The 13,366-nt window shown below is 49.8% G+C and overlaps 1 pseudogene; it reads left to right on the forward strand.

Moving 5' to 3' along the window:
- The first annotated feature begins 5,409 nt into the window (after positions 1–5,409).
- On the forward strand, positions 5,410–6,588 carry LOC138847533 (centromere protein V-like protein 1; annotated as a pseudogene).
- Positions 6,589–13,366: the final 6,778 nt, after the last annotated feature.

A 13,366-nucleotide genomic window follows, 5' to 3' on the forward strand; every position in this document is an offset into this window, starting at 1 on the left:
TGCCTACAGTGCCAGCATCCCATATGGGTGCCGGTTCTAGTCCCAGCTGCTCCTCTTCTGGTCCAGCTCTCTGCTATGACCTGGGAATGAAGTAGAAGATGGCCCAGGCGCTTGGGGCCCTGCACCCTCCTGGGAGACCCTAAAGAAGTACCTGGCTCCTGGCTTCAGATCGGTGCAGCTCCAGCCATTGAGGATTTGGTAGTGATCCAGTGGCTAGAAGACCTTTCTGTCTCTGCCTCTGTCTCTCACTGTCTGTAACTCTACCTCTCAAATAAATAAAATATTTTTAAAAATTCTGTACTCATCATCTCAATACTAGTGATTTATCTGTCTCCAGTAAAAGAATCAGGAAACAGTTTAAGTAGAATTTTAGCTTGAGTGCTGACGGTAGAATGAAAAGCTTCTTCCTTGCCCTGGGGAGAAATGCTCTCCATTTTTGATTTACAAAACCAAGGTAATTTAATGTACTATAAGAACTATTCATATAAGAAGCTTTTTCTTGATTAGGCTCGTGAATGGTACTGATATGAGAATAATAAAGAAGTACAAAGTGGTGCCAATTATTCAACAATAGAGAGGTGTTCAGGTTGGCCTCTGGTACATGTAAATATAGGAAGATCAGCTACGAGGATTCAGAATAATTGTTAGCTTTGTGGTGGGAATATTATGCCTTTTTTGTTTGGCTACTTGAAGTACTAGAATGACTGCTAGGATTAAAACTGAAAATAAAGTATAGGGCTATAGAATGGCATGGTAGATAAAACACCATGTGGTACACCCACACCCCATATTTGAGTTTCTGGGTTCCAGTACCTGATGCACTGATTCCAGCGTCCTACTACTGTGTGCCCTGGGAAGTACCAGGAAATGGCTCAAGTGGTTGAGTCTCTGCCACTCACGTGGGAGATGCAAACTGTGTTCCCAGTTTTGGCCTTGTTTGGCCCTGGCTGTTGCCAGCATCTGGGGAGTGAATCAATGGATGGGAGCACTTCTCTCTCTCTCTCTCTCTCTCTCTCTCTCTCTCTCCCTCTCCCTCTCCCTCTCCCTCTCCCTCTCCCTCTCCCTCTCCCTCTCCATAGCTCCATCTCTCTCTTATCCCGTCTCTCTCAAATAAAACAAACAAACTTTTTTTTTTTTTAAAAAGAAAATACAAAAACTTTCTAGTTTGTTAGAAGTTCATCATAAAATTTTGTAGGCAAACAGAAAATATCATTCTGGTTTGATATGGTATGGAGAGTTGTGAGGGTTAACTGGGATAGCATAGTCTGGGTCCCCCAAAAGCTCAAAGGAAAATAGGACTAGGGTAACTAGAAGTAATGATAAGGAAAGAGGACCTAGAGTAGCTTTGATTGTATTCTAAGGGTGAAATGGAATGTGGTCTGAATCAGAGTAGAGTCCTGATAGGTTGTTAGATCCTGTGTCATGGAGAAACAGACAGTGAATAACCAGGACTTGACTGATGAATAGTAAGATAAGCGAGAACGGGAAAAGTGACATGAAAGGTGGGTTTGCCAGCTGAAGAACCTCCTCATATTTATTCTACCAGCTAAGTACCAATATACGGACTAGATGATAATTTGTGATTACTCTTGCTACTTAGAAGGACATTTGTCCGCATCGTAAAATGTAGCCTATGAATGCTGTAGCTAAAATTTCAAATGATAAAACAAGCTTGATATTTCACATTTCTAGAAAGACATGTGAATTACAGTATAGGTATCGGATGTGTATAAATGGACAAAAATATGGATGCTCAGTTAGCATTTAAATATCAGATAGTTCAGCGGTAATTTATGTCTCAGCATACATGGGTGACAGAGGAAATGTAGTTATTTTTATCTGACATACAGTTAGGAAAAGTCCTATAATGATGTGTTGTACAAGAAAGCTTCCTGCTATAGAACTAAAATTTCATCATGCTGAAATAGTTGATGTGACTGGTAGGTCAATGACTTGATTAGGACTGGCCCACTTCAACTAGTCTCCACATCTGAAGGACAACTGAACTGTGTCCTCAATTACACTTTCCCCAAAAAAGTCACAGAAACACGGCAGTGCTATCCCCTCACATGTACAAGTTTCACTCCAACCCAGTGGCAGGGGACAATGCAAAGAGTCATAGAGGTCACCATAGAATTCTGGCTAGCAGACAATCCAAGCACGAGTACACCAGCAGTGTGTAGAAACGTTGTCCAGAACACCTGCAATAAAAAAACACAGCCACACTATGGATGGCAGTCCTTGCCTGGAAAAATCTGAATGGCTGTCAAAAGTTGATTGAGTAGATAAGTGGCATTATGTTCACATCACAGAAGTGGATACAGCAATGAAGCAGCAGACATGCCTGCAGGCAACCACAGCGGCAGGTCTGGAAAGCACACAGAGCTCAGCAAACGAAGCCAAGCATGAACGTGTCCATGACCCATAATCCTGTTGCTGTAAGGTTTAAAGAACAGGAAAGTAACTATAGTGACACTGGTCTCAACAGAGGGTGACTTCCAGGGGACATGACGAGACTGGGGCATGTGATGCTTTTCTGGGTGCCAGTAGTTTTCTCTGCCTTGGTCACGGTGCTGATAAAATGCAGCTCTTTGCTTTCCAAGGTTCACTTTGGAAACGATGACCAACTTCTTGCCCCTTTTCACGTGTGTATCCTTCCATTTGCATGTCGTATTCCATAAAAGAAAACATCACACAGCTAGAGAAAACGAAAGAAACAGAAGAAGAACGGGGGGAAATCACACTTCAGATGCAGAGTGCCTCATTGCAGCTCTGAAAACCTGCACTGCTACAGAAACATGATTTTTCCTGACTCCTTTGTCTGTACAATATGAGTGACACAAAGGCTGTTTGGGGTCTTCATTTACCCTTCTGCCAAGACTATTTACCGTTTGCTGTAGAAACACTAGTTTATCAGATTCAGCGTTGCAGTTGCAGACCCTGCTGTGGGCCGTACGCACGGTGTGGCGTGTGAAATCCGAGATATTTGGTGCCATGAGTTTCCAGTAAGGCATTGCAGAAGTGTGGTGGTAGAAGAAGGTGCTAACGTAATTCTGTCAGTCGCAGACAGGTTAAGTAGACAAGAGCTGAGAACGATGCAGGAGAGTTTCTCAGAGAAGGACTGGAGAGTTGAGATGTTGTCAGCATTTCAGATGGCAAGGAGTTTCTTCTTTCGCCTACTGATATGATGAAATATTAAACCATGAAAATATTCCCTAATACTACAAGAACACCCCCTGACTTGGAGAACCACGAAAACGCAGCAGACCTTCTATATGCCCTTGGAAATTGCGCATTCAAACTTAATGGGGAAAAGATCCATGTGTTTGCGCACATTTCGCATGTGTGAGAGTGTGTGCACGTTTGTCCATGTGTGGGTCCCAGCATGTGTGTGCTTGTCAGTTTCACACAGATGCTATCTTTTCCAGGCCCGAGGCTCGAGGTTTAGGATTCTTCCCCTCAAAAAACACCCAATGTTTCTGCCTTTCCCCCAGCGTCTATGTACATTTAATGAGCCTCGAGGATCTGTGACTTCTCAAAAGAACTGGATTCTTACATTCACCTCTGCTCGTACTATTCTCTGTGCAGTTTCTTCCCCGGCCTAGCTGAAATATAGACGCCGTTGCATATAAATCATGGCTACTCACAACGGTGCTGTCTGGCACAGGCAGAGAATCTCTGGGAAACAGCAGAGAGACTGTCCCAGGTGCAACACTCCCTTACTAAAACGTGTGTCTCACAGCCGTTTTGACCCTTAGTGCCTTCATCTGTGAAATGGGAATACTGACCCGTGTCTTTCTACCCTCCACCCCTCGCCAAGAGGCAGCAGAGAGCAACTGTCACATTGTCCTTCCTTCCAATTAGTAGACAAACATACCGAGATCATGAATAGCACTAACACATTGATTAACAGAAACAACTGGCATCAAGAAGAGGTAGTATTTGTTCCTACTTGCATACATTTGGAGGCGATTACTTAATCATGAGATTATACTTAGAATTTCTTTGTGTGTATCTACGTAAAAGTTCTAGACAATTTCTGCATGAAAGGATCACTCGCTTATTATTGAATTTCCCAAACCATGTACACACATATAAATACACACATGACTTTAAAACTCATATGGGTGCTGGCTGGAGACCTGGGTGCTCCCCTTCCGACCCAGCTCCCTGCTAATGTGTCTGGGAAAGCAGCAGAGGATGGCCCAAGTCCTTGGGACCCTGCATCCGCTTGGGTGACCCATATGAACCTCCTGACTACTGGTTTCGGATTGGCCCAGCTCTGGCCTTTGTGGCCATTTGGGCAGTGACCAGTGGGTAGACGACCTCTGTGTGTGTGTGTGTGTGTGTGTGTGTGTACCTCTCTCTATAACTCTGTCTTTCAAATAAATAAAATAAATCATTTTAAAAACGATAACACTAGCAATACATAAAAAATGAAATCTCTTGACTCGGAACCCCGCCACACACACACACACACACACACACACAGACACACACACAGGCATGCCTCTGGCTGCCTTGCTGAGGCACACACTTTCATCTGTTAGCTGATTCTCCTGGCACTCAGTATGATATTCGGGGCACATAGGCTTATGTTGACAAAGGACTGTTTCAGAAACAGTCACGAGTGCTACTTCTGGGTCCAACGAACATGCAAAGAACCACAATGTCTTCAATCGTACCCTTCCTACAAGCAACAGCTGGAGAAACTGCATCAGCGCAAGTTTTGAACTTCAGAGCCCTGAACTGCCAAGGAAAACCAGCACCTTGGAATTCTGAGAGACAGCGAGATCCAGAGAGTGCCAGCTGGGCTCTGCATACCTGCATCAAAAGTCTCTGCAGTGATGAGCTGGTAGGAGGAGTTCTCGGTCAGTCGAATGCCTTGCTTCAGGCTGAGTGTGGCCCAGCGTGTACTGAGTATACCGTGGGCCCTGCACTCTGAGGGGGCGTGCACGTATTCACAGGTTTCATCTGCAGAATTGAGTTATCGTTGCAAAGGTCTGAGCAGGACGACCTGCTTTTGTGGCAGTGAGGAAAGAAGAGTGATCATTGTCACACAATAAAGGTTTTGGCAGGAAACAGAGAATATCAGAGGGTCTCTGTGTTTGCTGAAGAGACGTCTCTATTTATGCAGTTTTAATTTTTATGTATTTTATTCCAAAGGCAGAGATAGAGCAATCTTCCATCAGCTAGTTTACGCCCTAAACCTCCACCACAGTCAGGGTGGGCCTCTGAAGCTAGGAGCCAGGAACTCAATGTGGCATTCCCACGTGGGTTATTGAGACCCGAGACCTCAGTCGGGCACGTGGAATCTAGCGAGAAGCCGGAATTTGCAGTGGAGCTGAGGCTTGAACCTGGACAGGCTGAATGGGATCTGGAAACCTGCCAGCAGAGAGAGACATCGCCATGTTGACTGAGGGTTCCACCCTCGACGTCAGGAAAAGCTGCTGCCTGTGGGCTGTGACGAGTAACACAACTGGACTTGAGCCCAGGATCTTGCCCACGCCGTGCTCTCGAGCGCTGGCTGGCCTGCCAGGCCCAGCACACACTGTCACCGTGAGTAGTAATTCTGCCAGTATCCGCGCGCACTGGGCAGGGGACAGGGATCCGCAGTGAACAAGAGTCTGGAGGAATCATGAGAAGTGCTCAGGCAAGGGAGAGAAAGCCAAGAAGGAAGGGACGGAGATCCACTAGCGCTGCAATTGACCGCGGTAAATGAAACGGCAAAGCACAGGGAAAAGTCCCAACTTGCCAACAAAGGAGTTTCTGAAAAGCAGGAGTGGGTGTGCAGCTTGTGAGCAGGCAAGACTTCCTTGCAAGGAAAATCACCAGGGAAGAGGGTGCTGGCCAGAGACCACCCCGCAGGAAGACGGCCAGCAGGTGGCGCGGGAAGTAGGGGCGGAATTTCTTGGGGTGGCTTGTGGGGTGGGAGCGGGATGCATACCCCCAAGACCCGCGGATCCGCGCGACTTCGGCCCCCGCCCCTGCGCTCTGAGAGCTGGACCCGGGCGCGCAGTGGGAGCGCCGGGAGGCGTTCCGCAAGCTGCGGGGCTCAGCTGCGAGGCCGCCGCCAAGTACCTGCTTGCCAAGTTCCCGGGCCTGGTGTCAAACATCGGGGGCTGCCAGGGCGGCGGCGTGCGCTTGGCGGCCTGGGCGCCCGCAGACCTGAGCGTGCTGGAGTGCGGCTGCCGGCCGTGCAAGAAGCAGCAGCACCGCCACATCCTCTGCCCGCCGCGCGCTTCCCGCTGCCGCGGGGCGCCAAGTGCTGGGTCACCTACGCGGGCGGCGAGCACCCGGCGCTGCGCTGCTTCTGCAGCAGGTGCGGCGTGCAGAGCTCCCACGCCTCCGTCCCCGACCCGACCCGCGGCTGTACGACGTCGCCCCGCACTGCCAGGACGCGGGCACCGTGCGCAGCGTGGTCGTCCTGCGGACGGAAGGCGGCGCCAGGCTGGAGGAGGCGGCTGAGGAGCTGCAGAGCCCCAGAGCGCGTCCCCGCAGGGAGCCCTGCCTGTGCCCCCATCCGGAACAATGACCGCGCCCCACAGGAGCTGGGGCGCCCCTCCAGGAAGCACACCTGCCCCGCAGCCCACGGTCTGTAAGTGTGCGCGGTAACTCTGCAGATACAAGATTCTCTCTTTCTCTCTCTCTCTCTCTCTCTCTCTCTCTCTCTCTCACACACACACACACACCCCATCTAAAACCAAAGGTCCCCGGGAAAGTGGTCCCTAGGTCGCAGCTGCAGGTACACTTCTCTGTGCACCAGGATCGCCTTGTGGTCCACGAAGCGAGTGCTGTGTCTGCAGTCGGATGTATTCTTTCATACTCCTCTGTTCTCACAAGTGCTTGCAGACCCTTGCCACGCACAGCATGTGTTTGTCCTGCTCCCAGTGCGGCTGTGTGGCACCCTCGCGCGGTGCTCACGGCCACTGCCCCCAGTTGCATAAACATTGGCATTGTCGCCTGTGCACCGATTAGGGCAAGACATCTGGGGGGCCCTCCCAATCGTCACCACCTAGAGATCCACTCTGGCTTCAGGCTGCCTGGTCCAAATTCGTGGTCATTGCATTACTCCGACTCTAATTTCACAGCATCGCTAAGATTTAAAAAAATCATTTGTTTTAAAATAGTTTTTAAAGGATTTATTCATTTATTTGAAAGGCAGGGTTACAGAGAGGCCAATGCAGAGAGACAGAGAGGGAGGTCTTCCACCAGCTGGTTCACTCCCCAGATGGCTGCAAAGGTTGGAGCAGCGGCAATCTGAAGCCAGGAGCCTGCAGACCACAAAGGTGTGGGGGCCCAAGCACTTGGGCCGTCTTCTACTGCTTTCCCAGGCCACAGCAGAGAGCTGGATCGGAACTGGAGCAGCTGGGACTCAACCAGCGCTCATATGGGATGCTGGCGCTGCAGGCGGTCTTATCCACTATGCCACAACTCCAGCCCCCATTGGTAGGGTTTTGCTCTGCTGTGTTTGTAGAACCTGTCTCTGGAAGGGGCTTGTTGATTCAGGACCGAGAAAGGGGTCTGTGCGCTGTGGGACCTCTTTGCTCTTTTCACGTTCCCATCTTGTACACAGGAGTGGTGTTCAGAAAAAAAGTACTCTCTAAAGCCAATTGTGTGTGTTGGTCTATGGGCCACTGTGCGGTAGGGCAGGGCTGTGGGAAGCCTGCCTTGCTCAAGATACTTGGGCTCAGATGATTTGAGAGGTGGTGGTGTCTTTACTTTGGGAGGAGGGAACATTCTCCCAGTGCCCTGAGTTCCCGATGGGTAATTAGCAGAGTGCTGAGGCTGATTCTGTGGTACAGCAGGTTAATATGCCACTTGCGCTGCTGGCATTGCAGCCGTGCGTGCCAGTTCAACTTCTGGCTTCTCACTTCCAATTCAGCACCCCGCTATCCCTGCCAGGACAGCTGTGAAGTATAGCCCAGGGATTTGTGTTCCTACTCCTCACATGGGGGACCTGCATGGAGTTCCTGGCTCCTGTGTTCTGCCTGGTGCAGGACTTTCTGTTGTGGGCAATGGGGAGTAACTCAGCAGATACAAGATTTTCTCTCTCTCTCTCTCTCTCTCTCTCTCTCTCTCTCTCTCCGCCTTTCAAAAAATTGAATCTTTAAAATAAATAAAAAGTATAAATAAATAAATAATCTGAGCACTTACAGATTACACCAAGAGGCAGACTAGCTGGATCTCAAGCAGATCTCTAGCCTGTCCCTTTTGTACCTTGTGTGGAACTGCTTTCACTCTCTTCCCCAGTGTCGCCTTACATAAATAATGTTTAAAACTCACTCTTGTCATCTTCAGGATACACATAGTGTCTTGCACTGACTACTTCCTCCCAAAAAAGCCATTTTTTTTTTATTTGTTGTCACAAAACGTAACATAAGTCAGACACCACTAAACTGCCGTGTTTGGAGGCATGCAGGAGATTTCAAAAAGTTCTGGGAAGAGCCCACCCCACACCCATATTGGAGTGCTGGTTTGAGTCCTGGCTGCTCTGCTGTTGATCAACTCCTTGCGCTAGGTGACGGCTTCTGTTACTGAGTCCCTGCCAGCCGGAGTCCAAGATGGACTTCCAGGATCCTTGATTCAGAGTGACCCAGCAGTGGTTGCTTTGGGAATTCCACGAGTAAACTACTGGATAGAAGACTGACCAATCTCTCTCTCTCTCTCTCTCTCTCTCTCTCTCTCTCTCTCTCTCTCCCTCCCTCCCTCCCTCCCTCCCTCCCTCCCTCCCTCTCTGTCGCCCCCACCAGTTGCTCTTCAAGTAAAGGAAAATCAATAAATGTTTTCTGAAGTTTGTGGAAAATGGAATTAAAGATAACCTTTTTTTAGGTAAAACAGATTGCTGGGCTCATGTAGTTCTCCTCTAAGATGAGCTTTTCTGTGGACATGCCCATGACTACTCTTAAGGAGTGGAAATGTCATTCAGAAATACAACAAAATAATGTAAGCAAGGATAGATGAGAGGTTCTCTATGGAGGAGGGGTAGCTTTGTGATGGGTGGAGGAGAGGGTGTGTGTACCTGCTACCCTGCAGTGTTGTCAACCACCCCAAAATGACCTCATGAAATGACTACCCTTTTATTAAATGCATGAATTTCCCCGTCAGGAATGCAGAGCTAACACATTGCATATGCCTGTTTCAGGTGACGTCTGTGACCACAGCTGGAGCTCCTTGCTGTCTGGAGCTGCTTCCACCTGCAGCCTCATCCTCTGACAGGCCTGCTTCGCGCAGGGAGAGCACCGACACCTAGGCAGACGAGTGCAATGTCCACAGGTTACTTCTCTCTGGTGCCCGCTTCCTCACCGCACGGCGGACCCTATGGCATTCAGGCTCCATACTGCTGGACTGAGGCCAAGCAGCAATGTCTCCATGAACAAGGCAGAGACTGCATCACGTTCTTCTTCTGGCAAGAGCTGCCAGCCAAGCCTGTTTTCTGTATCGTTGCATAGTGTTTGCACATGTACACACAGCCAGTATGATCATTTGATGCAGGTGTATAGTGTGCACTGATCAAACTCTCGGTTGGTCTAGAAGTTCATATTCACGAAAGATGAGGAGCTCAACCGCTCTAGAGCAAAAGCGATTGATTAAATATCGGGCACATGATCGGAATAGACGTTTCAGAAAAAAGGACACACAACTGCTCACCAATATAGGAAGTAGTGCTCAGTCTCCCTAATTATCTAGCAAATGCAAATCAAAGCCACAGGAGATGCCGCTTCACCCCAGTAAAGATGGCTATTGTGAAAATGTGACAAATACGCCCCCTTTTTGGACACAGACACAGAACTGTATTGAGTCAGTTCAGTCATTCTCTACTGATTAGCAGGGAGTCACAAGCCCTTTCAGGTGTGAGTGGGTGGTTCGGGTGCATCTCATGTAGGGAGGTGGCGTCGTTGAAGGCAGCGTGAGAAACAGGCTGTGCCACAGCTGCTTTTATACCTGCGGTCTCATCTAGGGGGCTTCTAGGCAGCCGGTGGCATGCCATTCGTGTCCTTATGTGGCGGCTGCTGCGACGTTGACCCCATGATTGCTAACACCTCACATGCATTTGGCAGACAATATAGGTAAGCTTTAAACTGCGACATAAAAGCATGGATGATTCTGACTCCTGCCTCTGAGTAAGCCCAGCACCAGACTGAATGTGTGCCTGCAGCAGGCAGAAGGAGGCTGATGGGTTAGGAGGGATGCTCGTCCCCCAGATCAGTGTGAGTGGGACCTTGCTGATGGCAGTAGAGCTGCTGCAGGAGCTCAGACCAGCCAGTGGACCATTCTCAGTCTTGGTTTCCTCATTGGAAACATCCTCGCGGAGCGACACGCCTCTGCAACTTGTGAGCATTTCACATCAAGTGCTGGAAGAAGAGCATAGAGCCCCACACCCTGCTATATGCCGAATGGTCAACAGACACCGCCTATCATTTTCCATAGGACTTTTGATATCAAAACAAGATTTGGAGACTGGAGCCCCTTAGACACTATCAGTCTGTTGAGACTCAGTGGTACACAAATGGCCACGATTACCCAAACCCTGTTAGTCTACGCCATCCTGACCAGGGGATTGGTTTTGAGACTTCACATGCAGTTTGCAACAGGTGCCTCTGAGTGGCTGCCATGTACACCATGCATGCTCCTTTCTCAATGTAGCAGCCTAGGGGACCAGGACAAAACTCCATGGTCTTTCACATGCTCAGAGATTTCACTTCCAGATATTGTCCAAAATCACCTATATTTATCTATGTCCTTTACCGCCATTCTACTTCTGGGTCTCCTCCTGTCATTTGTTGAATATTGATATGTTTTCTGGCTGGCCATGACCCGCTTTGACTCTTGCTTCCCTCCTGACTCTGTTTCTCCAAATGATATTTTCAAAAACACACATTCGAAAAACTCACTCTCTCTTTCTCTCTCTCTCTCTCTCTCTCTCACACACACACACACACACCACTCACTACACCTAGTCAGGACACTAACATTTCTTTCTTTGCTTTTCGGAATCAAACAGAAATCCTTAGCATGACCTACATGTCCTGGGAGCAGAGAGGCCTTCAGGTTGGGAACTGCAGAGAGTGCTCACATTCAGAGCTGTGCAAGTGCAGATCTGGCAATAGCGAATGGTGTCTGCTTGCACTTGACCTCCTTGGGACACGGGGGTCTCCTGCAGGTCTCAGCTCTGCCCGGCTTGTCCATCCACCACAGGGAGCGCTCGCTCACATTCCCCAGCCATTGTCTGTTGTAAGATGTCTCAGTGATCCCACATGCTCCCAGGCACGGTGCCTGTGAATTTTCAGAGAAGCCCAGGAACGGGACCTTTATCTTCATCCCCTAAGACTGTATGCAGTTAAGGCCCAAAGGATGTCAGGACCTGGGCCCCTGCTTCCCTGCCACTCAGAGGGAGCTAGGGCCAAATGCAGGTGCGATGTCTACACAGGAAAGGGTGAGGTGTTTGCACATAGAGCATGCTCGGCCTGTGTTGCCCTCCGCCCACCTCATTCTTTCCCTCGCCATCTCACGACACTCTGCCATTGTGCAGTCACGTAAAGTCTCTTCAGTTCCGTGAACCTGCTGCAGCAGCTCTGACCTCAATGCCCTTGGGCATGCTCTGCTCCCGGCCACCCCGGCCTGGCCGTGATGGTTAGTCATGGAGCCATCTTCCCTTCAGATTTCAGCTCTTGCCTCACGCAGTCTAGGCCCACGTCCAGGCGCATGTCAGGTACCCTTATTACGAATCCACGCAGTGACGTGCTACTTATCATCCTGCACTGCTGCCACAGAGCTACTCCTGTATTCAGGAACGTGATCCTTGTGTGCTATCATCTTCTCTGCTACCTCTAGGCATAAGGAGTAGGACCATGCATGGTGTTGCTCACCATTGGATTCCTTGCAAATACCAGGGGACTCTTCACTCCCCCAGGGTTCACAAATTCCATGTGGCCGGAAGGAAATTGTCCTGGCCATCAAGTGCAGGAGGGCTGGCATAGGAGCATGTCAGTGCCCTCAGCTAAGGGCACCAGGCAGATATGGGCACTGAATCAAGCTGGGTTTTCTCCTCCCTGCAGTAAAGCAGAATGCACGCCCTGAAAACTCTACAGTGTTTCAGAAAGATTCTCTTTCAACGAACCTCACAGAGGATCTGACTCTTCATAGAGTGATGCAGGCACGGAAACAAACGAGCACAATCGGTCCCCACCATGAGTTCCTGGCAGGCTGCTTAGCAACAGGGAACCCGAGTTGTAAGGGGCAGACCAGTGCTCAGTTATCAGGGTCTCGCTTTCCCAGGCACGAGTCACGAGCAGGGCAATTTGGAGCAAAGAGGTACGCGATCTTGGAGGGGTGGGCAGGACTGATGCAAGCAATATCTGGAAATGACCTAGGGAACTTGACCCACACCTCAGTGACAAAGGGAAGCAGAGGACCGTTGCCCATCAACATCAAGGATGGGGAAGGTTTGGGATTCCACGCTGCAAGCAGAATTCCAGGTTAATTCACCACGGATTGCTGGAAGCTGACAGGGGACACAGAATTCTGGTCAGAGACAAAGGCCTTTATTTCTTGCAGTAAAAGCTGTAGGCTTAGCTTCACAGCTAAAGCGGATCCACCTGGCCTCCAAGTCCCATGGGGCATGGATGGTGGTCAGACGTGATGCTTCCCCAGGCAGAGGGCAGAGTTTAGGGAGAGGACACTGAGCGTGGGAGAGCTCAGGCCTTTCCTTTCCAGCAGCAGGAGCATCCTGCTCATTGCACAGGGGCTCCCTCACCCTTCTCTCTTGCTCACTGCAAACAGACCCAGGCTCGTCGTCTAGGCCAAGGTCGTTGGGGCTCAGTATTCTTGGCAAACTCAGCAGAAATGTGAAGGGTGCTCAGGCTCACGGGGTGCAACCAGCCCAACGGTGTGTCTCTAATAAGGTCCATATCTGGAGAGCTGACTCAGTACGGTGAGAAAACTAACCCGGGTCTCTGCCTCCCTCCTACCTGAATCTGCCCCTTCAGCCAACAGACGTTCCAGGTGCTCTCTGCCCCACATTCTGCTCCGTTGGCATCCTACATACTACATAGTAGAGGGAAGGGAATGGGGCCATCCATGGGGTAGTGGGATGGGCGACAGAAAGCAAGGGCCAGTAGAGACAAGGAGGATGTGGTCTGGGCTGGTTGCCGGGAAATACCTGAGCCTCTGGGCACTGGTGCTCCCTGGGAGCTTTAGAGCAGCACCCAGGGGTGCTTTGTAGGTAGACGGACGATGTGTCCAGTACACAGGGGTGCTCCCATATAGTGGCACCAACCGTTCCCACCAACCAGCAGCCCTGACCCTTCACAAAGCCTGACCTGCATTGGCTTTTGGGTAGATGCTTATTTATGCATTTTAATTC

This window comes from Oryctolagus cuniculus, chromosome X (assembly GCF_964237555.1).
Source record: "Oryctolagus cuniculus chromosome X, mOryCun1.1, whole genome shotgun sequence".
Taxonomy (NCBI): domain Eukaryota; kingdom Metazoa; phylum Chordata; class Mammalia; order Lagomorpha; family Leporidae; genus Oryctolagus; species Oryctolagus cuniculus.